The sequence below is a fragment of the Pleurodeles waltl genome, chromosome 3_1 (assembly GCF_031143425.1).
Source record: "Pleurodeles waltl isolate 20211129_DDA chromosome 3_1, aPleWal1.hap1.20221129, whole genome shotgun sequence".
Lineage (NCBI taxonomy): Eukaryota > Metazoa > Chordata > Amphibia > Caudata > Salamandridae > Pleurodeles > Pleurodeles waltl.
In genome coordinates this window covers 1,770,619,005-1,770,644,276 of record NC_090440.1, presented here as the reverse complement: position 1 = coordinate 1,770,644,276, position 25,272 = coordinate 1,770,619,005, and positions in this window count along the sequence as shown.

The following is a 25,272-nucleotide window of genomic DNA, read 5'->3' as shown; positions in this document are numbered from 1 at the left end:
CATCAAGATTCAGTATCAAAGTTCAGAAAACATAAAGGGGGTCATTCCAGCCTTGGCGGGCGGCAGGAGCCGCCCGCCAAGCGGGAACCGCCAGAAGACCGTACCGCGGTCAAAAGACCGCGGCGGTCATTCTGGGTTTCCCACTGGGCTGGCGGGCGACCGCCAAAAGGCCGCCCGCCAGCCCAGTGGGAAACACCCTTCCACGATGAAGCCGGCTCCGAATGGAGCCGGCGGAGTGGAAGGGGTGCGACGGGTGCAGTAGCACCCGTCGCGAATTTCAGTGTCTGCTAAGCAGACACTGAAATTCAAAGTGGGGCCCTCTTACAGCCATTTATTAAACATTAAGAAACACAGCTTTGACATGAGGCCTGGCAAACTGGGTCAAGACATTCACTAAGTTAAGGCCTACAACTAAGAAAGCTAAAGCATAATGCATAACCCTTAATATGATATATTTCTACATTAGTCAAACATATTTGATATTTCACAAAAATAATAATTCACTAGAAGGACACTTTGTGAACATTGACGGCCACTCTTCGTAATCACATTTTCAAATGCGTGCATTATTTTTCTACGTTATAATATTTTCTACATAAACTTATTATTCAGAATAAGTGAACACTCATTAATTTTTTTTTATTTAAACACCTGCACTAGCACTGGAAATACCACTTTTTAAAGTTTAGATCAAGCCAATGCATTACCTTCAAAGAAGAATATGAATTTTAGTTACAGGTCAGCAGAAAAAGAGCAGTTGAGGCTATAATTCACACTGAAAAGCAGAAAGTGCTCTTGGCATTTGGGACTGATGTACAACCTCGAATGTTTTGATAGTGTGTTCTTGCTGGGTGCCAGATATTCTGCATTGCTTAATTGATAGCTTACTCACCATATATCTAACCGAATCTTCTGAATTAAATCTCAAATGTTCAGTGTTTTAGATGTGGTGTTAATGGGAAGTTGGAGGCCAATATACAATTCCCAGGCTAATGCTTTAGGGTAATAGTCCAGGCTGCATCAGACAGAACTAGACACAATAATGTTTTGAGCAAAAACTAAAGATCAGAGAGCCAACAGATTCAATTCAGTGGTTAGGTTGCTAAATGCTTTCCACCGTCAGTTTTGGTAGATTTGCGCAGGTTTGGAAAGTTACCCTACTACCTTTTTATTACTGATTCTTATGCTGTTCCCTGGGCCGTTTATATATTCACTTGTCGTTCATTGCTGCTAAGAAGCTAAAAAACTACTGTTTCTGTCTTTTCTTCCTGCCTTGGGGAGTAATGCTGTAAATTAGTAGATTTAGTAAACTCATTTTGAAGTAATTTTGTCGGTTTACTGGTGGTATATCCAGTCTATGGTTTCTGAAGCCTGGACGCAACATTGATGTATGCTGTGTGCAGGTGGATGGAAGTGACTGGCAACAGAAAGTTTCATGTTCCAGTCTCGTGCACACCAGCGTCCCCTAGGAACACAGAAGCCAGCTTGTTGTGCTGATCTGATAACTAGGTTATGGTTGTCGGTGGTGCCCCTCATTTCCTGAGCATCCCCTGGATCGGTACAGTAGGCTCGGATGAGTTGTCAGAGCAACAGTTATGGGGATCTTAATGGATCTTTAGAAGTGATGTCAAGTAGACATTGTTGCTACATGAAGATAGACAAAAAAGGCCTGTTCCACTGGTCTGTAATCAAGCTATTTTTAGTATCAGTATTCCCATATCTTGTGGTTAGCGGTAATCGAAAGTCTCATTTAAGTAGGGGTTTAAATCTAAGTGACCATCTCAAATAGAGTTTAACTGTCGATGAGCAACACAATAAAACGTGAAGCACCTTCAGTGGGCTCTCAGATTGTGAAGTTCGATGGAAAAATGACATGGATGAGGTCAGAAAAAGAAAATGGCAGAGTGGCTCAGCTTTTCCAAACAATGCAAATGATGTCCATTATAACACAATGTTTTGTTTTTCCCATTGTAGGCACAGATGAGTGTGAGTATAACCAGAAGCACTTCGAGCATTATCGCTTTCAATGTTATAAATTGGTTTAAGTCTCACAATGTTCAGATATGAAAGGGAAATGCTGTCTGAATTTTAATTCTTGGTAGCAAAAACAAGTGCTTGCAAGGCGTAGGTACATGACTGGAATGAACCACATATTTGAGTCAATCATGATCTTCAATATTTGTTCAGAAAGTGATGTTCCTGGTCCTAGGTTTGAATCTGTCCAATATCCTACTTTTTAGTATTCTTAACTTTTGCAGGGGTCTGCATTCCTTGCACTGCAGCTTTGGAAACATTGCAGACAAGAGAACCAACTAAGTTCTATATACATAAAAGACCCCATGCTGACCCACTGAGAAAACTTAAGAATGCTACAGATTGGTGGCTTAAGGCCATCCCTCCTAGGTATTGTCTCCAATACAGAAGAAGAAAGTGAAGCAATCCTCTATGACCACTCCTTTCCAAAACATGCCAATAGATAAAAGGTTTCCAGAAGTCAGAGCACATGCGTAATTCTAGAGACACACTGTGGATGGGAGATAATGGAGTTCTTGGGAAGACTCTTTAGAAGAGTTTTAACTACAAGGTGTGCTTCCAGTCCAATGCTTGTGAGGCCCCTTGCTTTTCCAGGCAAGCCCAGTCCAACAAGATGGGGCCTCTACTGCCATAAGAAAAGGTGGGTGTATGGGTGTGCTGATGAGGCTTGGTGACCTCTTCCAATAGAGCTATGCATAAGAAGATTCCCGTAGTCCGGGCACAGGAGTGTTAATGCAGTTCATGTGCCTCTATAAAGTGATGCTTAGCAAAACAATTTGTCTACAGTACCTCACTTGTAGAAAAATAGAAACAGAGTTGGAGCATGCGAAGCAAAAAAGGGTGCAGTTCCCAGGCTGTATCTGCTAATTGCCTGAACCCCTAAAATGCTTCCCCTTCTTCTGTCTCTTCACATGAAGGTGATGCCCATTAATGTAGCTAAGGGATTTTTACCCCTTTATACGTATAACAATGCTACACTAGTGGCTTTCCACACAATTTGAAAACAATTGCACTGTCAAAGAGAGAGTGCTGTGGTCACAAAGTATGTAGAAACTTCCAAAAAGTACATATAGCCAAGCAGACACTTTACCTTAAATTAATTTTAAAGAGTTTTAATTCATTTCTGACATTTCCTGAAGCAAGAAAGATCTCCCTTCAAACATCTGTAGTTGAAAAGAGAGAATGTTGAGAAATGCAGGAAGGTATGATGACAAATATGCATTACCAGCTTCCATTTGATGTGGAAAAGCAGGAAATGGAGGACCCTTGAAGGAAGTAGGAAAAAACAATATTTTGATATAATGGCAATCTGAGAAGCTAACGAGATCTAAATTCACTAGAATGCCTACATTATTATCAATGGTTTCTATCCAGACCACACCCTGTGGAAGTACACCACTCTCTGGTTTCCCAAAAATGGGACTTATTTTGGATAATGGAGCTGCCCAACTCAGTGGTTTCATATTTGATTAGATAAATTGACAGCCACCACTGGCCAGTTCTTACAATTTATCTGATGCAGTTTGATGGGACCTCATCTTTTTTTAGGTGAAGGAGGACCATACAAGAGGTTCAGATGCGCAAACCCTGAGGTTAATCCATAGTCTCCACCAAATAAGAGCTGCAGGCTGAGACTTGAATGAACTCAAACATACAGCTCTTGAGGGGGTAAGGTTATCAGGAGTAGAAAAAAAACATGCTAGAGTTTGGAGGTTTGTCTCCCATAGTGCAGGATTTCACATGTCTCTCTCTCTCTTCCTGTCTCTCGGAGAGTGTAGAACAACAGTGGTAACAGACATTCTAGACATGCAGCAAGTCTGAAATCAAGTATAAGCAAACACAGTTGGAGTAGGAAAATTATTGTGCCTATATATTAATATTGAATAGCCCATAATCCCACATTGCCCAGCTGATTTCATGATGGGCAGACTGGTAACAAACCCAGAAAGTACCCAGAGAACATCCCCAGGCTTGGGAGTCCCAAGAGATCCTGATTAAGTTCAGGTATTGAAAGTCCCAAAAAAGACAGAGGAGCCTCACAATGCAGGTATACATGACGTAAAGACAGGGAAAACAAAGGATCGGAGATTGCAAATTTGGTGCACACATTGAGGGCAATGGAATGATAGAACCAAGTAGTTGCAAGGCATCTTGTTCCCACTATACTGCTGCCTAAATTGTCTTGAAAGCAGTAGTTCTATTGTTCTGACGGGTCTTCCTTCTCTGGCTGATATGAAAGACCCGGTCCATCTATCTTAGCTCCAGCCACTATTGTCGTGTCTTGCACAGTCTCCAGGTATCTGATCTTTTCTTGTATATTCACATTGTTCTTATTTATTGTGTGGCCTATTGGTTTGTGCTACCTGATGAAGCTTGTTGAGTCATGACAGCTCTACTAATCACACTAAAGAGGATGTGATCATCAGCTTACATGAAAAATTCAAGCCAGTGAAGTAGAAGGAGCTAGCTGTCGGAGACAAAGTTTTAGTGAACTGGGAAAAGGATGTCTGAGGGATTCCCCACCTCACAGTTTTTGTTGGTGATGTAAGAGGTGTCAATGAAACAGACTGAGACCTTGATTAAGAGTTTGGCGGGTGGCGGAGGTTGCCCGTCACACTCTTTGGGTTGGAAAACCGCCACTACGGTTTTTCACCTGCTAGCCCAATTATGAGTTTCCCACCGTCCCAATGGGAAACTCACCACAACCTCGACACCGGCTTGTAATCGAGCCGGCGGCAATGGTGTGGTGCGTCGGGTGTGACAGTATCCATTGCGCTTTTCACTGGCCGTATTTCGGGCATTGAAAAGTACAATGTGGCTGTCTCTGGGGACTCCTGCCCTGTTCATGCCAAGTGCATGGGTCCCCATGGGGCCCCTGTCACCCCATCTCCGCCAGCATTAGGATGGCGGTAGAACCACCATGCAAATGCTGGTGCAGAGGGGAGTCGTAATCCCCAGTGCAGCACTGCCCTGGTGGATTAACACCTCTGGCACTGCCAGGCTGTCGACTGGTGGCAACCTGGCGGTACCGGCGGTCGAACTGTGGTGGCTCTGCCTGGGTCATAATGTGGAGGCCGGATCACTGCTTTGGTGCGGTCTGACTTCCACCGCGAGTATGTGCGTCCCAGGACCGCCAGACTCGTAATGAGCACCTGAGTCTTTGAAGGAAAAAAAAAGGACAGAAATCAGAGAAGATCCTAAATTCTGACTAAATGCCAACACTGTGGACGGAGGGAGTGTTTGACTTTCAAATGTAGTGGTTAGATCTGACTAGATCAAGGCTCTGACATCACTGTCATCCACCTTCAATCTCAGGTCATCAGCTAAAGGATGTGCTATTGTTTTTACAAGCAGTGCAATGTCCATTTGGATAGTACGTTATGGAGCATGCCAAAAAAGACAACTAACATGAGGTAAAGACCCTAAGGCCAGACTCCATTTTGAGCAGGTCTAGACTCAATTTTTAATCTGCATGCCTCCCTTTGACATAGATGCTCTGTGACCTTATCCTTCAAAGAATCTGTGAAGGTATCAAGCCATCCAGACATTGACATTGATAAGACACCTAATGCGAAATCAGTGTGGGACAAGTGCCTTGTTATTTATATTCCAAGGTCAGCTAACATAAACAAAGTAGCCTGAATTGATGCATTTTCACCATATTTATTTATAATAATGTGTTAAAGACTAGCATTTTGATGCACACAGGTTATGACAGAAATGCCTAAAAAATTAGCCATGCTAAATAAGATCAGTGTCCAAAAATATAAAAGGCTCATAGAGAGAGAGGCCCTTCAATCCAAATTATCTAACAAGATGCTGCTATAAGATCCTGACAGAAAATGCCAGAGTGCTGTACTGCCGCCGACTCCAGTCCTACACTAACAGCTGATACCAAGAAACGTCCAAGATGAGAGGAGCTGAGGCCAGGTGATGTTTGTTTTTCTTTCGAGGGAACTCTCTATCCTGGTTACAGCTTCTTGTTATAAGCAGATATACATTGCACTGAATCCTAAAAAACTCTAGATGCAAGTTAAGCTTCTCCATTTTCTCATAGTGTAGCACATAGAAGTAGGCTTTAGGAAGTTAGTTCAACAATGGTAGAAATGTTCATATTGTTCTTGCTGTTAGCACCATGCTTTAGTGCTGTTTTAATAATATTCAGTGTGGATATTGTAAATGTGCTAAGCAACAGAATGAGTACTTCAGTACTTGTGTGTGGTAATATAAAGCACAAAATTGTAGTTGAATTGCCACTGCATCCCTGACCCCTTTTTAGAGACTGTTAGTAACCCAGAAAGCAGGGACACCTCCTCAGCTGTGTATTCAGTGGGTTTATGTAGGGCTACAGCAACCTTTACTTTCACATTCAACCATTGATGCACTTAACTAAGTTCAGGAATCCGAGGGTGGGAAACCAAGCCTTGTAGAGCTAGGCCAGAGCCTTACTTTATGCAACAATTCAGCAGACTCTCTGGATCAACAAGAAATCATACTGATACATATAAATACCTAAACCAACTGTTCATGAGTCTAAATGTATCCTCAATGGTGTTTCTTTGTGTGCTAGTGGGTTTAGAAGCCACATCTTCTAGAAGTATGCATTATTACAATGGGAAAGTAAAGGTTATGTGTAAATATGCCTAACAGGTTGAAATGTCGTACATTTGTAATGTAATGAAATTCCAAAGTTGTCAAGTATGGAAAACAAACATAACTTAAACTAAAGAAAGCAATTGAATTGTTAGAACACTTATCAAGCAATCAACCAATGTTTCAGTGTAGACATGGTCATTGGAATGTGGCTAATGTTCAGGATGAAATCATTATGTGCCTATGCTGGAAAGTTGCTTCATAGTGGTGATAACTGACTCAGAGTGCCAAGTCATTGGTACAGTAATTTGATAATGCATTTTTTGATTTGCAAAAAATGTGTTCTCAAGTACTTGGTGGCACAAGACGTGTGTTTATGGTCATTTGCACTAGCATCTTTTGGGAGCACTACCAGTATTCAACAGTTAGGCCTAACCTTCCTGAATTCCTCTTTTCATGCTTCCAGAACAGTTTGTGGGTCAAACCCAGTGAATTGCCTAAGCACCAAAAGGAAACTGTAACCTTTTAAGAGAAAAGGGAAATTGGCAGACATCTCTCATCTTCCCCACTGACTTATGCTATTGTGAAGAGGGTACTAGGAGCTAGACAAGTCTGTCAGAAAATCTCTCCTTAAAAGGGAAAATGCAGAGCTATGCCCTGAACCCTGAAATCAGCATGCGCGCACACACACACAGTAGTTTATGGAATGAGGAGGAGCCTGCTCATGCTTGACTCTTGTGTTAGTTATACTGAATTATGAACAGTGAACTATATGGCTGTAGTCACAAGACATGAGATTGATAACTACTCCTTGATTCTTCATCTCAATAGTTCTCTGTTCAATATGCTATGACATCTCTCTCAAAAAGGTGTAGCTGATTTGTCCATTACCAGTAATAAAAGGAACATAAAGTGGGAACAACTACCTAAATGCCCATTGGCTATCACATAGCTGGTTCTCCACCATTGTAGCCACAATATGGAGACTGTGCTGATAGATCTGGGAGCTCATACTTTGTAGAGCTCAAAGAGTTCTTTTTTTTTAAAAGGCTAGAAAAATCCTAATAACACTAAAGGAACTCATGTTTGGTTCAACAAAGAGTGCTGCACTGTCAACAATGCACTTATTGGTGCTACTAAACAGGGAGATAACATCAGTTTGAGAGAGTCTAGGATTCTATATATAAGAACCCAAGAGTGGGCTAAAGCAGCATGGGAAACAACATTGTGGGAACAATTGGCTGAAGCTTCTTCTTCCGGAGATAGCAAACCATTCTGGCACTCTAGCTTATGTGGAATAGAAAAAGTTCATGAAACCCATGATTCAAGTCTTGCCCACGAGTAGGTTGAACATTTTAGATAACTATTTTCAGCCCCTATAGCGAGACACACAATGGAGACTTCCATTACCAATAATAATAATGCTGATGTGCCTTCACAAACCCAGATTCCTGTCCCCTTAGATGGAACTATTTATTTTTTAACCGGCTTACCTACGCCTAGAGATATGCACCCTCTCACACTTTCAATTACTGGTACTTATCTGGCTGTGCATGCCAAGAGAGCTGGGAAGGCACCTAGTTTATACAGAAGCCCCACAGATGTATCACACGCAGAACCCTCAGTCTGGGTGTCCTAAATTAATGCCCTTACCAATGCATTTGCTGTAGGAGCTCCTGTTCCAATTACTTGGAAAGGCACAGAGATTGTTCCAAATCATAAGAAGGGTTATCGCAATATACCTGGTAACTACAGTCCAATCAGTTTAATCAACAACTTTCAGAGGATCTTCTGTAAACAAGCTCTCGATAAATTATCCATCTGGATGTTAGAAAATGATATTCCTAGTCATTTGCATACTGGCTTAAGACTGAGGGCTAGCACGCTGGGTCACGTTTTCTGCTTTTTTCTGCTTAGATGGATGACAGTGGATATCAATTGGGTCTACCTTTATGTAGACTTTGTCAAGTTAAAGGTAGCCTTCAATATGGTCCCAGGGAGGAATCTGTGGAAGGTTTTGAATGTGTTAGGTGTCACAAGAGCATCACTGGAGGTAATAGTAGGCCTGCATAATACATATATAACTTTGCTCAGGTGCATTGGGGCCCAAACGAATTAACCAAGACCATCTCTGTCAGCAAAGGTGGGTGGCAGGGATGTGTCTTGGCCTCTAACCTTTTAACAATTTATTAGTTGATTGTGTTGAATACTTGGGAAAGTGCAGAAACAATTCTCCAACTCTAGCAGTTTTGAAAATCCTTGCATTATTTGTGGAGGACAAACTTCTTGTATCAAAATCATCCACAGGGTATCAGACCCTCTTAGAAAGATTTACCCCCTATTGCACCACCGGTGGCCTAGAGATTAATGCAATTTAAAGAAGGTTTATGGCTGTAAATAAGCCCAAGCACAGTAGGGGTAAGCTGACACTGGGTGAACATAGCTGGAGAGGGTATCTGAATGTTATTATTTCGGTTCAGGCTTTCAAACTTCAAGTTCTGGTCCCCACAAATTACAAAGAGCACTCTCCTCAAACACAGTTTGGCTGCTACCATGAGGTTAGTCGACACTCTGGCCCTGATTTAGACTTCAGAGGATTGGTTGTTCCGTTACAACGGTGACTGATATCCCATCCTCCATAATATGAATCCCATTATTTCCTATTGGGTTTATATTTTGGTGGAACGGATATCGATAACCACTGTAAAGGAGTAACCCATTTGTCAAATTCAAAACCAGGTCCTCTGTTTTTTATACAGTCTCCCCTACTCTGGATATTTATAGAGCTCAAGAAGTTAGTGCCGCTTTAGATGGGTATGAACTGTGGGGGCAGTATAATGTGGACACCCTGGGGGTGGAAGAAAACAAGTTTATACAATTTTTGTTGAGACTCCTGAGAAGCTCCCTGTTAACACCGTGAAAGTTGATTTAGACTAAAATCCAATAATTGGACAAGTTAAAGTGAGACCTATCATCCAATGGTTTTGAATATGGTCCACTACTCAGACTGTATAAGAGAGGCCAGTGTGACATCTTAGGAAGTTCCGCTGTGCAGAAGATTCCATGTGATTGGATACATTACATCCTCTCTAACTGTATTAGGTTTGAGTGTTTATTGGTACAATACCTCTTCCATCACTCCAAATTTTCTAAATTCAGTGAAAGAAAGATTCTCGTTTTGTGAATGGGAGACGTCCCATATGATTACACTGATGGAATGTCTGACAGTACCATTTTGCTAATGGCATGTGAACCACAAATTGAACAATTCCTTGATTACATTGCAACCATTTAAAATAAAAGTCTCTATATTAAATTGAGGCCTGGTATACTTCCCCTAACTTCTTTTACAAACAAATGACAGATGAATGACACTGATTGTAAAAATTGCTCTATTTGGGGGCGTGGCTTACCACCCAAGGAAGATGGCAACCTCTTTGTGAAGCTCGAGGACCAGTGTGCATGAAGAGGATTCCTGAGGCTGTTTCCTGGGGTGGCTTCATTTCTAAGCATTGCCTTGCCTTTGTGAGGTGATGCCATAACTGTGATCAGCCTTTTCTCACCCCTGGGGGCGTATCCTTATCCATACTGGAAGGGCACTGCTCTCTCCTCAGAGGCGCCGTCATTTTGTCAGGAACAGTGTGGCGCTGCTGGCGTTGATCCAAACAGCGCTCATTGCTGGGCACTCCCCTTTATTGCTATTAACTTTCCCCAATGATGACAGGAGGCTTTTTGAAGAGCCCTCACCTCCTTTTAAAGAGCCATCACCTCATTCTAGAGCAGGCAAGTGTGATTGACTAAAATATAATTATTTTCACCAATATGCTCTGTCTTCTACTTTTACTCAGCTACATGAACGACTTGATGGCTAATGACATATGAAAGCCCATTATTTTGATATTCTGGCTTTGTTGCTTAATGAATGCTAGTGACACATCAGTCAGGCTTTCTTTTCTCCATCGATAAGTGGCCTTCAATAGACTTTTCTGTTTTTGAATAATATGATTCTTTATAATTCCGCAGATATCGCAGCTTCCCCCTATTTTAAAGTGGAAACGTCATAATTTTTCCTTTCCTTCTCTTTTGCGTGGAGTCTACATATCATTTATAATTGCTGTCGCTATATATGATTCTGCTAATTGCCTTTGTACATGGGCAAGCGTCCAACACTTAAACAGCCTCTGAAGAATACGCCTGTTAAATATCTTAAACATCCCACTGTGGTTCGATTACATACTTTAATGGAAGACTCCTGCTTCTCGTCACATAGGGGTAATTTCTCTGCTTTGTCCACCATTTCTACTTTAATTCTTCACAACTAACTTTTAATAAATCTTCAACCAAAAGACTTTAAAAAGAACGACCATCCCCTAGAAAACAGTCTACTATTGCTTTAATTGACCTTTTTTTAATTGACCTTTTCTTGGAAGAGATCATGGTCTTACACCCTTATATGGAAGAGACAAACACTAAATTATCATCTCTTGGGGATAGATGATCTCATATAGAGGAGAGGATGACTGCAGTGGAGCATCAAATTACAGCCCTTAATGAGCCTTCCCTCATAGTGAATTCTCTTCAGTCACAAGTCCTAACTTTAGAGAAGCATGTCGGGGAGTTTGAAAGTCAAAGTAGATCAAATGATCTGCAAATTTACCGTCTCCCGGAGGGACTGAATAAACTAATCCAATGATATTCTTTAAAAGTTTTCTTCCTAAACTCCTTAATTTATAGGATGGCTCATCACTCAATATTCAACGAGTTCGCAGGCTGGGTCATCCTTCTGCTGCAGGATCTACCTCAAGAAAGCCTAGAGGAGTCATTCTTTATTTCCTGGAGTATACTGAGCTAATATAGGTCATCTCAGCAATGAAACAAATGGAACTCATTTCCGGGTCAGGATGTTACCTTTATTTCACTCATGACTGTGCAAAAAATACTGCCGATTGACGGAAAGAATTCTTAAATATGTGACTAGCGCTTCAAAACATTGTTGCTCGTTTTGGGCTCTTTCTCCCAGGCATTTTCAAAGTCACCTACAACAATAAAACGGCAACATATGAAGATCCGAGTAGAATGAAGGTTTTTTCTTGATTTGTGCTGACCTGACACTTTGGATATTTCTGTGTCTATTAAGACGCGAACACCATATTTACATTTCACATATATTATCTATGGTGTTGATTATTTCTGTGACTTTATCATTTCTACAGCTGTTAAGATAATGACAAATTGTTGTTTGTAGGTAGAATTGATATACACATATTTTACCCAATGTTTTAACTCATTTTCATTTCCTTTTCCTACAGATAAAGTCCACCCATATATCCTTGTGCTTGTCTCTGGATCCACCTCTTTCAACCTTTTGTGTGCCTTGTCATCCCAGCGAACTGAACGTGCTGTCTTATCAATGTGGTCTACCCCCCACCCTCATCACAGATTACCTAGGTATGTCCCTCTTCTTTTTTCTTTGTGGTTCTCACTGCATTTCACTCTTATCTTGTCTAACATTTTCCAATTACTATTACTTTGTTTTTCCTTCACATTGATCTGCTTCTTCCTTCCTACTACTAGGTCTGATTCTACTTTTATGTTGGATTTTCTCCAATAGCTTTAAATCTTATGTCATGGAATGTCAGAGGTTTAAATTTCCCTATAAAGAGACAGAGTGTATTGACACATTTATGAAAGCTTGGGGCTCATATTGCTTTTTTGCATGAATCTTATCTTATGGAAAGAGAATATTTGAAATTTAAAAAGGGACGGGGGGGGAAGTATTTTTCTCACCAGGAACCGACAAAAAAATGGTGGTGTAATCCTTTGTCATAAATGTCTTCATATTCAATTCATATCACAAGAAATTGATGTAGATTGGCTTGGATATTGCTTATAGTATTTATTGACAAAGTGCCAATTGCTTTAATGCATGTATATGATCCCACTGCTCCAGACTGTCAATTCTGGGCAAATATTATCCAAAATCTCTTACAACAATAATTTTGTACTTGAGGGAGACTGCAATCAACATGTTGATCCTTTTATTGATAGACACTCTACATCACATTATATACCTAACAAGCCATAGAAAGCATTTCTTCACGCTATTAAAAAACACAATCTAACAGATGTCTGGAGGTTGTGTAATCCAACTCTATGTGAATATTGATATTTTTCCCCACTGCATCACATGCAGTCAAGGGTTGATTAAATTTTTCTTTCTCATAATTTGACCCAGAGCTTACATGCTGTAGACATAGGTTCTATCCTGATAGCTGATCACACCCCCCATTTCTATACAATTAGATGTCCTACCTAAAGCCGTATCTCCAATGCGGTGGAGATTAAACAATTCATTATTACTAGATTCCTCATTTACCTCTTTTTTTTCATGAATAATTTCAGTTAAATAACATAGTAGACATACTCCTTTATACCATATGGGATGCATTCAAACCCTCAGCTAGTAATTTTATAATTCATTTTGTATCCAAAAACTTTCCCAAAAATCAATCCAAGATAATTTTATATGACATCAAATGATTCGAAGTGAGACAACAACCTTTGCAACAACTTATTAAGGCCAAATAGCACTTTAATAAAATACCAACCAATACCACATCTTCTTACCTTCCTGTGACCGGATGGTAGGGAAGGAATCACTCCGACAGAATTCCAAGTGTAAAAACAAAGAGGTTTTATTGGAATAATATGGATGAAGCAAGCGCAGGTACGTGTTTTCTGATCATTAATTGCTGGGTAGAAGGTGGTGAGGGTTGGTCTGTAGTCAGGTTTTCACTCTCCTCTTCTCTGTTCCACTTCCGTAGGGCATCCCCGGGCGGTACATGCAGAAAGAAGAGAACAGAAGTGGTAAGTGGACTAGGTATTCCTGTCATATGGTAAGTATTGAGTTCCTTAACCTTTAACCTCACTTTCTATTCATGACACTAGTTATTCTAGTGTTTCTTTTATATTTAACATCCTTTCTTTCTATGGTTTTGTTCTCTATAGAGCTTGTGATCCTGTGCGTGATGGCTTCGGTGATTTAGACTCTTATTATATTCTACGGTGTTAGTGGTAAGTGAAGTTTCCGGCCTTTCCCCACCCCCTTCCTTCCACTCCTTTCCCCCCCTATAGTGCTCGTTTGTGCCCTCGTTCGACTCTCTCTCTCTCTCCGCTGTTACTCAGGTTCAGGCTCGTGATCCCTCGCACCTGTATTGCCACACTTCTCCGGAAGCGTGGGGGGCTGCAGCAGCTCGTACTCCCTGTCTCTGGGCTTCAGGATGTCCGATGTTCGTCCCCAGCCATCACCGCCAAGATACGAGTGCTCCACCTGCCTCCGTGTAGTCCTTTGGCTCCGTCCTCTGCTCCCGACGTCTGTATGGTTGTCGTCCTTCTCCTTGCTTTGATGGGATTTCACTAGTCCTTGATCGCCTCCAACTCCTTCCTCACAAACCCCGGACACCGAGAACTCCGTTAGCGGCGATTTTAACTTCCTGACATCCCGCCGCTTGCAAACGTCCAGCCAATCACGGGACGATAAACTGGGCTGCCTGGGCCCACCAGTGGCAGTGTCAGCACAAGTGAAGTCCGAGTACGGGCGAACAGGTTCCGGCCCGTCACATACACTCCCCCTAGAGGGCGGCCTTTCGAGCCGCACAGAGATCGGATAGCGGGAGAGAAAATCCGCAGTCACCATTTGTTTTACGGGCAGATGTTGAATCTGAAATGAGAAAGGCTGTAGGGAAAGAAACCATCGGAGAACGCGGGAATTAGTGTCCTTATTATGGGCGAGCCATGTAAGAGGAGCGTGATCAGTGATGAGGGTAAAGGGTCTGCCAGATAGATAATATCGGAGAGATTCCACAGTCCACTTTATCGCCAGGCATTCTTTCTCAATGATCGGATAATGTGTTTCACGGGGCAGTAATTTCCGGCTGATGTAGAGAATGGGGTGGGTTGTCCCATCCTCTTGGGGTTGTGACAATACAGCCCCAAGGCCCACGTCAGAGGCATCAGTGAGTAGCACAAAGGGCTTTTTGAAATCAGGACAACATAAAACAGGTTCAGAAGTAAGAGCAGCTTTAAGACGGTTAAAGCTTTGCAACGCAGTCACTGAAGGGGACCCCAGGGTGTTGGAATATGATTTCTTTAACAATTCCGTAAGGGGTTCTGCTACTGTGGAGAAGTGAGGAATGAAACGTCTATAGTAACCCACCAATCCCAAAAAAACCCTAACATCTTTCTTTTTCTTAGGGAACGTCATATTGGAGATAGCTTCTACCTTTTCGATTTGAGGAAAGATCTTACCACCCCCTACAACGTAACCCAGATATCTGATGCTCGTTTGACCTAGTCGGCATTTCTCAGGATTGGCAGTTAACTGTGCATTTCGTAAAGCCTGTAAAATGGTATTGAGATGGGTCATGTGTTCTTCCCAGGAATTTCTATAGATAACAATGTCATCCAGATAGGCTGCGGCATATTGTCTAAAAGGTCGTAAGATTTTGTCCATGAGTCTTTGGAAGGTGGCAGGAGCTCCGTGGAGCCCGAAAGGGAGGACTGTAAAGTGGTACAATCCCAAAGGGGTAGCAAACGCGGTTTTCTCTTTATCTTCTTTCCTTAAGGGTATCTGCCAGTACCCCTTAGTAAGATCTAAGGTAGATAAGTATTTGGCCAGACCCAGTCTCTCAATGAGTTCTTCAATTCTTGGCATAGGATATGCATCAAAATAGGTTACATTATTGACCCCCCATAGTCTACACAAAACCTGGTACTGCCATCTGGCTTAGGTACCAGTACTACAGGCGAACACCACGGACTGGTTGACGGTTCTATAATTCCTGCTGCTAACATGGCTTGGACTTCTTTTTCGATAATCATCTGTTTGGCTTCAGGGATGCGGTATGGTCTCTGGCAGTGAACCGTATTTGTTTTAAGGCGGATGGGATGCTGGACTAGGGGGGTTCTTCCTGGATATTTGGCGAAGTCATCATGATTGTGTCGTACTAGGTGAGTTAGTTGGTTGTGATAAGACCCAGTAAGGTCAGGATTGATCCAGGGTAAGGACAGGTTAGGGAGTTCAGGTTTGGTTAGGGCGGGGTATGGAATGTCTTCATTAATGTCAGTATTGATGTACCGAATGTTATGGTCCTCTGTAGGATCTAACCATTTTTTAAGCAGGTTAATGTGATAAATCTGTTCCCTGCCACTTCCTTGGGGTATGGCCAATTTGTACGTGGTGGGGTTAATCTGAGCTGTCACTTCAAATGGCCCTTGCCATCGGGCCAACAACTTATTATCTGTGCTAGGAAGTAACACCAGTGCTTTGTCTCCTACTGTCAAGGTTCGTACTGTGCTTCGGGTATCATATAGTCTTTTTGGTTTTTCCTGGGCCTCTCGCAAAGCAGTATGGGCTTCTTCCCATACCGTATGTAAATTCTCTCTTAACTCCAGGGTATAGGTTAACAAATCTTTCACTTCTTCCTCCGTATCCTCCCATTGTTCGGCTAACATATCCAACAATGTAAGAGGTTGGCGGCCGAACAGTAATTCGAATGGGGTATGACCTAGGGACGCCTGTACATGTGTACGGATGGCATATAAGACTAACGGTAACTTTTTCTCCCAATCTTTGCCTGCGTCTGATATACTTTTTCGGAGGAGGGATTTAATAGTTTTATTGTATCTTTCTACCAGTCTATCGGTTTGCGGATGGTAGACTGAGGTACGAATTAGTTTGACCCCTAATAAGTGGCATACTTCCGCCATTAGTCGGGACATAAATGGGGGGTCCCTTGGTCTGTCAATATTTCTTTCGGGAAACCCACCCTTGAAAAAAATTCAATCATTGCTTGGGCAATGGTTTTAGTGTGTGTACTGGGAAGAGCTATGGCCTCTGGATACCGTGTAGCATAGTCTACCAACACAGGTACGTATTGCCTACCCCGAGTGGAGGGCGTGAGGGGGCCAATGAGATCCATCCCAACTCGGGTAAAAGGGATATCAATAATCGGAAGGGGTTGGAGTGGAGCAAGGATTTGAGAAGAATGGTTGTATAACTGGCATTTGGGACATTCCGCACAATGTCTACGGATTTCACCATAAACCCCGGGCCAATAAAACCGTCTAAGTACTGCCTCTTCAGTTTTCTCCCTTCCCAAGTGTCCTTCCCCGTTATCCCCATGTGCTAGTTGTAATACTTGTTGCCGATGACTTTTGGGTACTACTAACTGAAGGTCATTTCCTCGGGTGGGTGTGGGATTGCAATACAGTAATTGGTTATGAACGATGAACCTGGGACCTACCCCTTGTATTTCCCCAGACTGTGCCTGTTGCCATGCGTGTTTCAAGGAGGGATCCTCATTCTAATTCTGCCGGAAATCTCCTGTAATCGTACAAATTCTCCCAGATGGAGTAGAATCTTCATCGGACGGGAGGGTTTGCCAATATGAGTGTCTTTGCTCTCTTTTTCGTCTTTTACTGAGGGTAACTCGAATCCTTCCTGGTCCCTCCGGCATGTCTCCTTCGGGTGCTTCCGTCCACCAAGACGTCAGCATGTGTTCTTGCCCTGCTCGTTCCAATAAGGAGGAAAAATCCACATAGTCAGTACCAATGATTATGTCCTCCTCTAGTTTGGAGAGTACCCCGACTCTGATGTCTTCTGACCGCTCTCTCCATTGCAATTTTATTGTAGCTAAGGGATAGTACCGCTGATCTCCATGTACACAGGTCATTAGGACTTGTTGCCCTTTTTCTACTTGTCCTGGCAATACTAGATTTCCTCTTATCATGCTGTGACTACAACCGGAGTCAATGAGGGCTGTTCTTTTCTCATTATTGACGACAATTGGAAGGATATATTTGGGTTTGTCTCCTCCAGGCCAGAACACCCTTCCCTTAGTCAACCCTATCTACATGGGTTCTTCGGTTTCCTTCTTATGCGGACAATTATGGGCAATATGTCCCCACTCTGAACAACTGTAACATTGGGGTCCAGGGCCCGCAGTTCCGGGTAGCCCTGGGCCAGTGGCTGATGATCTGTCGGTACCATGTGTCATTACAGGTCGCTGGAGAGTATTTGTCGATGTAGTTGGTTGCATAGGGGGGAGGGGAACCCGACTAGTGGTAGCACAGAAGTCTGAACCTCTATGATAAGCGCAGGCAAGATCTACTGTGGTTTCGTTTGTTAGCCCGGGATGTTGTCTTACCCAGTTCCTGGTGGTGGGTGGTAAAGCATCCAAATACTGTTCTAGTACTATGACATTAAACATATCTTCTTTTGTGTTTTCCGTGGGTTGTAACCACCTCCCGGCAGCATGTTGAACTCGGTAATATAAGGTGCGGGGTTTCTCCTGATGCTGCCATTTCGTCTGTCTAAACTTGGTACGATAACTTTCAGTATCTAAGCCCACTCGTTCCAGAATTGTCTTTTTAATGTCTTTATATGGCAAGGTCCCACTTGTATTAATGGCTTGGTATGTGGTTTGTAATTGTCCAGTGAGCAAGGGGGCGATATATTGACCCCATTTGTTCTCAGGCCAGTTAGCGGTGCTGGCCACTCTTTCAAAGTTTGTGAAAAAAGAGTCCGGATCGTCCTGCTCCTGATACTTTTGTAACACACTACTGGGCACCGTAGGATGTACTTTAGTATGGGCAATGGTATCAGTGAGCTTGCCTAATGCGGTTTCATGTACCAGCTGATTATTGGCCATAATTGTTGCCTGGCTTTTAAGTGCGGTCTGCAACGCCTCTCTTTCTTCTTTGGCTTCTTTCATTTGGTGCTCCCATATCATTTGGAGATGTCGTTGCCCTTCAGCCAACTGGGCTATAACATCAGCTATTGTCGTTTTCTCCTCCATGGTGGCGGTTTCCTTCAAATCCCACTTCTGACACCACTTTCGACCGGATGGTAGGGAAGGAATCACTCCGACAGAATTCCAAGTGTAAAAACAAAGAGGTTTTATTGGAATAATATGGATGAAGCAAGCGCAGGTACGTGTTTTCTGATCATTAATTGCTGGGTAGAAGGTGGTGAGGGTTGGTCTGTAGTCAGATTTTCACTCTCCTCTTCTCTGTTCCACTTCCGTAGGGCTTCCCCGGGAGGTACATGCAGAAAGAAGAGAACAGAAGTGGTAAGTGGACTAGGTATTCCTGTCATATGGTAAGTATTGAGTTCCTTATCCTTTTATCCTCACTTTCTATTCATGATACTAGTTATTCCAGTGTTTCTTTTATATTTAACATCATTTCTTTCTATGGTTTTGTTCTCTATAGAGCTCGTGATCCTGTGCGTGATGGCTTCGGTGATTTAGACTCTTATTATATTCTACGGTGTTAGTGGTAAGTGAAGATTCCAGCCTTTCCCCACCCCCTTCCTTCCGCTCCTTCCCCCCCCCCTATAGCGCTCGTTTGTGCCCTCATTTGACTCTCTCTCTCTCTCTCTCTCCGCTGTTACTCAGGTTCAGGCTCGTGATCCCACGCACCTGTATTGCCACACTTCTCCGGAAGCGTGGGGGGCTGCAGCAGCTCGTCCTCCCGGTCTCTGGGCTTCAGGATGTCCGATGTTCGTTCCCAGCCGTCACTGCCAAGATACGAGTGCTCCACCTGCCTCCGTGTAGTCCTTTGGCTCCGTCCTCTGCTCCCGACGTCTGTATGGTTGTCGTCCATCTCCTTGCTTTGATGGGATTTCACTGGTCCTTGATCGCCTCCAACTCCTTCCTCACAAACCCCGGACACCGAGAACTCCGGTAACGGCGATTTTAACTTCCTGACATCCCGCCGCTTGCAAATGTCCAGCCAATCACGGGACGATAAACTGGGCTGCCTGGGCCCACCAGTGGCAATGTCAGCACAAGTGAAGTCCGAGTACTGGCGAACAGGTTCCGGCCCGTCACACTTCCTAAATCTAGCGCCAAATTTTATGGTGGTCAAACTAAACCAAGGGGGCTATTAGCAAACTATCTCAAAGTCAAACAACAGAAGTTACACATCATGATAGGAAGCATTACTTTTATCTGTAGTTGATTTGAAGACTTTGAAATTCAAACACTTTTACAAAAATGTATATACACACAAATATTTTCCCTCTGACTCTGAAATTCTACATTATTTACCCTCCATACAAAAAGCTGTTTCTCCACAATTAGATTTTTCTCTGTTAGAACAGATATCACCCAAATGGATCTTCACACTTCATTATTTACATTAAGAAAAGATAAAGCTCAGGGACCGGATGGCTCCACAGTAGAATTTTATTCCCACTTCTCTAAATTGCTTCTCCCCAAATTATTACCCTTATTGAATCCTTTACTCTTTCTTCTTCATCTTCAGGCTCCTTTTTAGATGCCTTTACTTGCCTTAACTTAAGGAAGGAAAATAACCACAGTATGTACAATATATATAGACCTATATCTCTTGTCAAAATAGACTATACATTTTTTTCAAAAGCATTGACCCTGTATATAGAACCTTTTCTTTCTAATCCTTTAGGAAAGGAACAATTGGGTTTTGTCAAGGGAAGATACATTTCCAACAACACCCAGCTGCTCTTTGATATCCTCTCAAAATCCACAATTGTCAACAAGCCCTTAGTGGCTATCATCTTAGACACAGAAAAGGCTTTTGAATGTGTAAATTGGAAATGTTTGTTTCACACCCTTAACTGATTTGGTCCCAAAACAGCCACCCTTATCTCTCTTCTTTATACCTCACCTTGAGCAGCTGTTTTTGCAGATAAGTTGACTTATTCATACTTTACCTTAAGTAGGGTGCACGTCAGGAATGTCCTCTTTAGCCTTTTCTCTTTAATCTCTCCTTAGAACCATTTTTAACTCGACTTAGACAAAACTTAGATTTACACGGTTTTTCATATAACACCAAGCAAATTAAATTGGCTGCATATGCTGACAATATTTTATTATTTAGGTCATCCACCCGGTCCTCCATTCCTGCTTTTTCATCAGAGGTTCCTACGCCTTATTATGAATATGAATTACACATTGACAAATGTGACATTTTACCTCTAAATAAATGTACTTTTAAACATGATTTCTTATCTTCTAATTTCAACTGGAAACCTCACCAAATTAAGGTCCTCATTATGCCCCTGGCAGACGGCGTTATTTTGGAGAAAGGTACTGCCTACAGGCTGGTGGTACCTTTCCCCAAAATAGGACATTGGGGGTTTGGCTCAAGCCAAACCGCCAATGTACCACTCCGTCCACCAGGGCGGTAACAGCCGCCGGGCTGGAGACTTTCAGTCTCCAGCCAGGTGGCAGTCACAGTTCCACCCTCGGGATTTTGACCCCATCTACTGCCATGGTTTTTGTGTCAATCTTACCATCATGAAAACCATGGCGGTAGGCACTATCAGTGCCAGGAAATTCCTTCCCTGGCACTGATAGGGGTCTCCCCTTCCCCCTCCACCTCCCCAGAGTTCTCCCTCACCCTTTCCCTCCCCCTCCTGACCCCCCAACATACACAGACATACACACACTCATACCCACATTCACCCACGCATGCATACGTTCATACACACACACATCAACACACACTGACATACATCCTAGCACACACGCATTCACGCAACACAACATACACGCACACTTACACCCATTTCTGCACATACGCATTCCACACTCCTCCTACCCGCATGCACGCACACAAAAACAGTCACACACTCCCCCACACACACACAACACCTCCACCCCCTTCCCCTGTCGGAGCACCAGATTTACCTGCTCGCAGGGGGTCCTCAGACAGGAGACGGGACGCGGCGCTGCTGCCAGCAGCAGCGTCCGCCAGCGGAACACCGCCAGGCCATATCATGTGTCATGATACGGTCGGCAGCTTTCTACTGGCATGCAGCGCCACCTTACCGCCATGACCTTAGCTGGAATTCCGCCAGTTTCAGGCAGAATTCCGGCTACGGTCATAATATGGCAGATGGTAGGTAGTCACCGCAACAGTCTTTTGGAGGCCGTCGCCATGGCGGTAGGCGGCATTTACCGACTAGGTCATAATGAGGGCCTAAATATCTTGGACTTCAATGCACCTCATCCCTTAAAACATCCATATCTTTAAATATGGATAAATGTTTTAAGAAAATAACCCTATTAGCTAATTGTGGCACCCCATATAACTCTCGTGGTGGGGCTGTTTTGAAACAATAAAAATGCTGTTGATGCCTATTATTTCCAGACCTTGAAAAATCTATTTGTCCCCTCACTGTGGTGAAGTCATATTTTATCTGGTCGAGCTATTTTTAGGACCTACTCACCCATTCTGTTGAGTTGGCAAAGAACAGGTGTTCTGCTCAGTTTGAAACTGAAGGAGCAATAAAAACGCCTTCAAATCTTGGTTTTTATCTTGACACATTTGCTCTGTGTGCAGAGATAGATATCATAAGTCGGTTTTCTTACAATTACCTTTCCTTCTGTGACTGCAGAATTCCAGGATTTTGTAAAGTGAACTCCCTGTCCTGCTGTACAAATAGTGTGAAATGAAAGGCTGAAGGGTGTCAGATTTTTCCTAACACATGTGTAGATAGCTTATAAGTCTACTGTACAAACATTTCAAAATATATTTCAGTAGTTGTGAAAGCCCATTTTTGTACTTCTGAGCGAGGAAAAAATATTTGAATAGGATGAAAACAAATCAGAACAATTTATTTGGTGATGTGCAAATGATAAATGTTTTCTGAAGCACAGTTGTCACAGATCACTGTTAATGCACTATATAATTTTATCAATAAAGCTGCAAATTAGTAGGAAGGTTTTTGGACATTTCTTGGAAATTTACTGTCTGTAAATTACAGTGTACTACTACATCATGCCTTAGTAATATATTTATTAAAAGTGAGTGTTTAAACATAAACTGAGAAACTCTCCTACCCCAGCACTGATGGCAATGCTATTAGTAAACTAAGAGGCAAACCCGGGATCATGTGGACCCTATATGTGGTCTATACTCCTAGGGCCTCATTTATGAGGAAGTCACGCACTGCAGCCCATCAAATCACAGTGCTGCACTGAATGACAGGGAAAGGGCAGGAATGTGCCCTATTTAAGGCAATACAGTGCGTTCCTGTCCTTTCCCATGTGCTGGCGCACAATGGGCTGCCTAGCGCCAACGCAGGCACCCTTACACCAGGCTGCAAAGTTGCTGCATTGCATACAGGATTGGTTTTGTGCTTGAAGGGACACCTTCCTGCACAAAAACAATTGTAGGAGTCAAATTCCTCTTTCTATGTGTGCTGCAGAATAGAGATATTTCTCCTTGTTATTCTTCACCTGGGAAGGTGTAAGATGTTGGTGCATCCCCAGGATTACAAGTTCTTGTAAATCTGGGGTTGCATCAAAAGCCATGAGAGATGCGTGGGAACACCCATGCAACACCCATGGAATGTCCTTCCAGGGCAGAGTACCGCAACAGTGATGTGCACTGCAGTGTGTTATTCCAGATTTTTGGAGTGACTCAGAACCACACAAAGTGGCTTTGTGTGGCTTCAAAATCTGTTTTAAGGTTTGTGTCACTCTTAAACTACATTGCGTGGTGCAAGAGGGATGAAAACAGCCTCATAAATAAGCCCCACATTGTACATGGAGAAAAAGTTATGTCTGTTAAATCAAAACAGGTTTTTTTGCACAACAGAAAAGCTGAACTTACATATTTGAAAGTGCACTCATATATGAAACTGAAGAAAAGGGCAACTCTGTAAAATAAAGTATTTGCCTACTATTGCACAATTTGAGACCCGTTTACTGGGCAAGTAGATTACAGTTAGGTCGAGTAGATCATTGAAGTTACTCGACTTGCAGGCCTAGTAACATTTTTATGATTTTTACGATTTTTCGAGGCCTGATTTCTAATATTCCATTACAAGTTTTACACAAAAATGTGTTCCACACTCTTCTTTTCTTTGGTGTAAAAAACATCCCCACGTATGTCTTTAACAAAGTTAAAACACTCCAAGAATGATGGTGGAGTACATTTTCTTGACCTATCAAAATATCATAAAGCATTTCTATTTAGTCAATCCGCGCGTTGGGCCACTTCCTCCTTAGAATACTGCCCACTAAGGGTTGATTTTAGAGCGTAACTTCCTATCACCTTTTTCCTCTAAAGAATATTTAACATTGAAATGTAAGCCCAAAATCGTATCCAAACATGTAGATTACTAGATACTATCATATCGTATATTCCTAAAGACCTTCTTACTTTCCTCCATTCTACTTTATGGCATAATCAATACAGACACATTATGAACTGACCTATATATTGGAAATCCTGGAGGAAAAGGGGACTGATATGGGTTAATCAATTATTCCATCAGGAATCTCCTATTTCTTTTCTACAAGCTCAAGCACTTTTTGGATTTCGATCCTCATTCCAACATTAATTTCAACAGTATCTGGAAAGCATGTAATGCTTTTAAATCAGCTCCCAATACTGTGCTGATCCCGATACATCCACTTGATTCTCTTCTGCATACAAATCCCAAAGCATCCACCATATAGTCATACTTGAAATATACTTCTACTAATAAAGCCAAAACGAACACTGAGTTACCATGGAAACATGATTTAGATGTTACATGGTCCAGTTCCATATGAAGACACATTTGGATTAAAATCAGGAAACCATCTCGAGCAGCAAACACCACCCAAACATTATTTTACATTTCTAATAGGTAACTTCTCACTTCAACAACCTTACTCAAACTTAATTCAAATACTTTAGACACTTGCTGGATATGTTCAACACAAGAAGCTGACCTAAAACACTTACTTTTCATGTGTCCTCCCATTTTTACTTTTTGGTTGCAAGTTTGGAAACAAATTAATTCCATTTTTTATTCAAATGTGCCTTTTTCCATCTCTAATGTATTTCTAGGGAGTGTTTTGGATGATTGGACAAATGTTACATTGAATGCTATGATATTGGATTTGCTAGTCAATTAATCAGTATTTGTAAAGTGTGGCACTGTCACTCCTATGTTTTTCCTGAAGATCAGTACTTATGTTTTGTCAGAGTTAAGTTTGCTGCATCCAGTCCGTTACATTGGTCATGGCGTTGCCAAAGGTTGTTCTCGTGGTGAAGGGGTCTTCGGTGAGTAATAGGATGAGCTGTGTAGATGCGCAGGATATGATGTTGTGACTGTGGGATCTGACGATGCCAGTTGGGGGGGTCAAGGAGGTATTGAACAATGTGGGACGGAGGGATAATTCTTGGAGTAAGCTGCATATGATGTTCTTGGGGACAGAGGTGATGGGAGGTAGCCAGATGCTCTCATTACATCCTGTCAGGAAGGAAGCAGTCCATTTGAGGGGGATCCTTCGTATGCTGATGTTGTGGAGTCTGTTGATGAGGGTGTGGTTGGAGATGGTGTCTAATGCAGCTGAGAGGATGAGGAGGATCAGGGCAGTGGCCTCTCCATGATCGAGGAGTGTTCTGATGTAATCTGTGGCTAAAATGAGTGCTCTCTCCATGCTGTGGTTGGTTCAGAATCTTGATTGAGAGATGTCAAGCAGGTTGTTTTGTTCCAAGTATGCTGTGAACTGTCGATTGATGGCCTTCTTGAGTACTTTGGCAGGGTTGGGGAGCAGAGAGATTGGTCAATCATTTTTTAGTTCATAGGGATTGGCA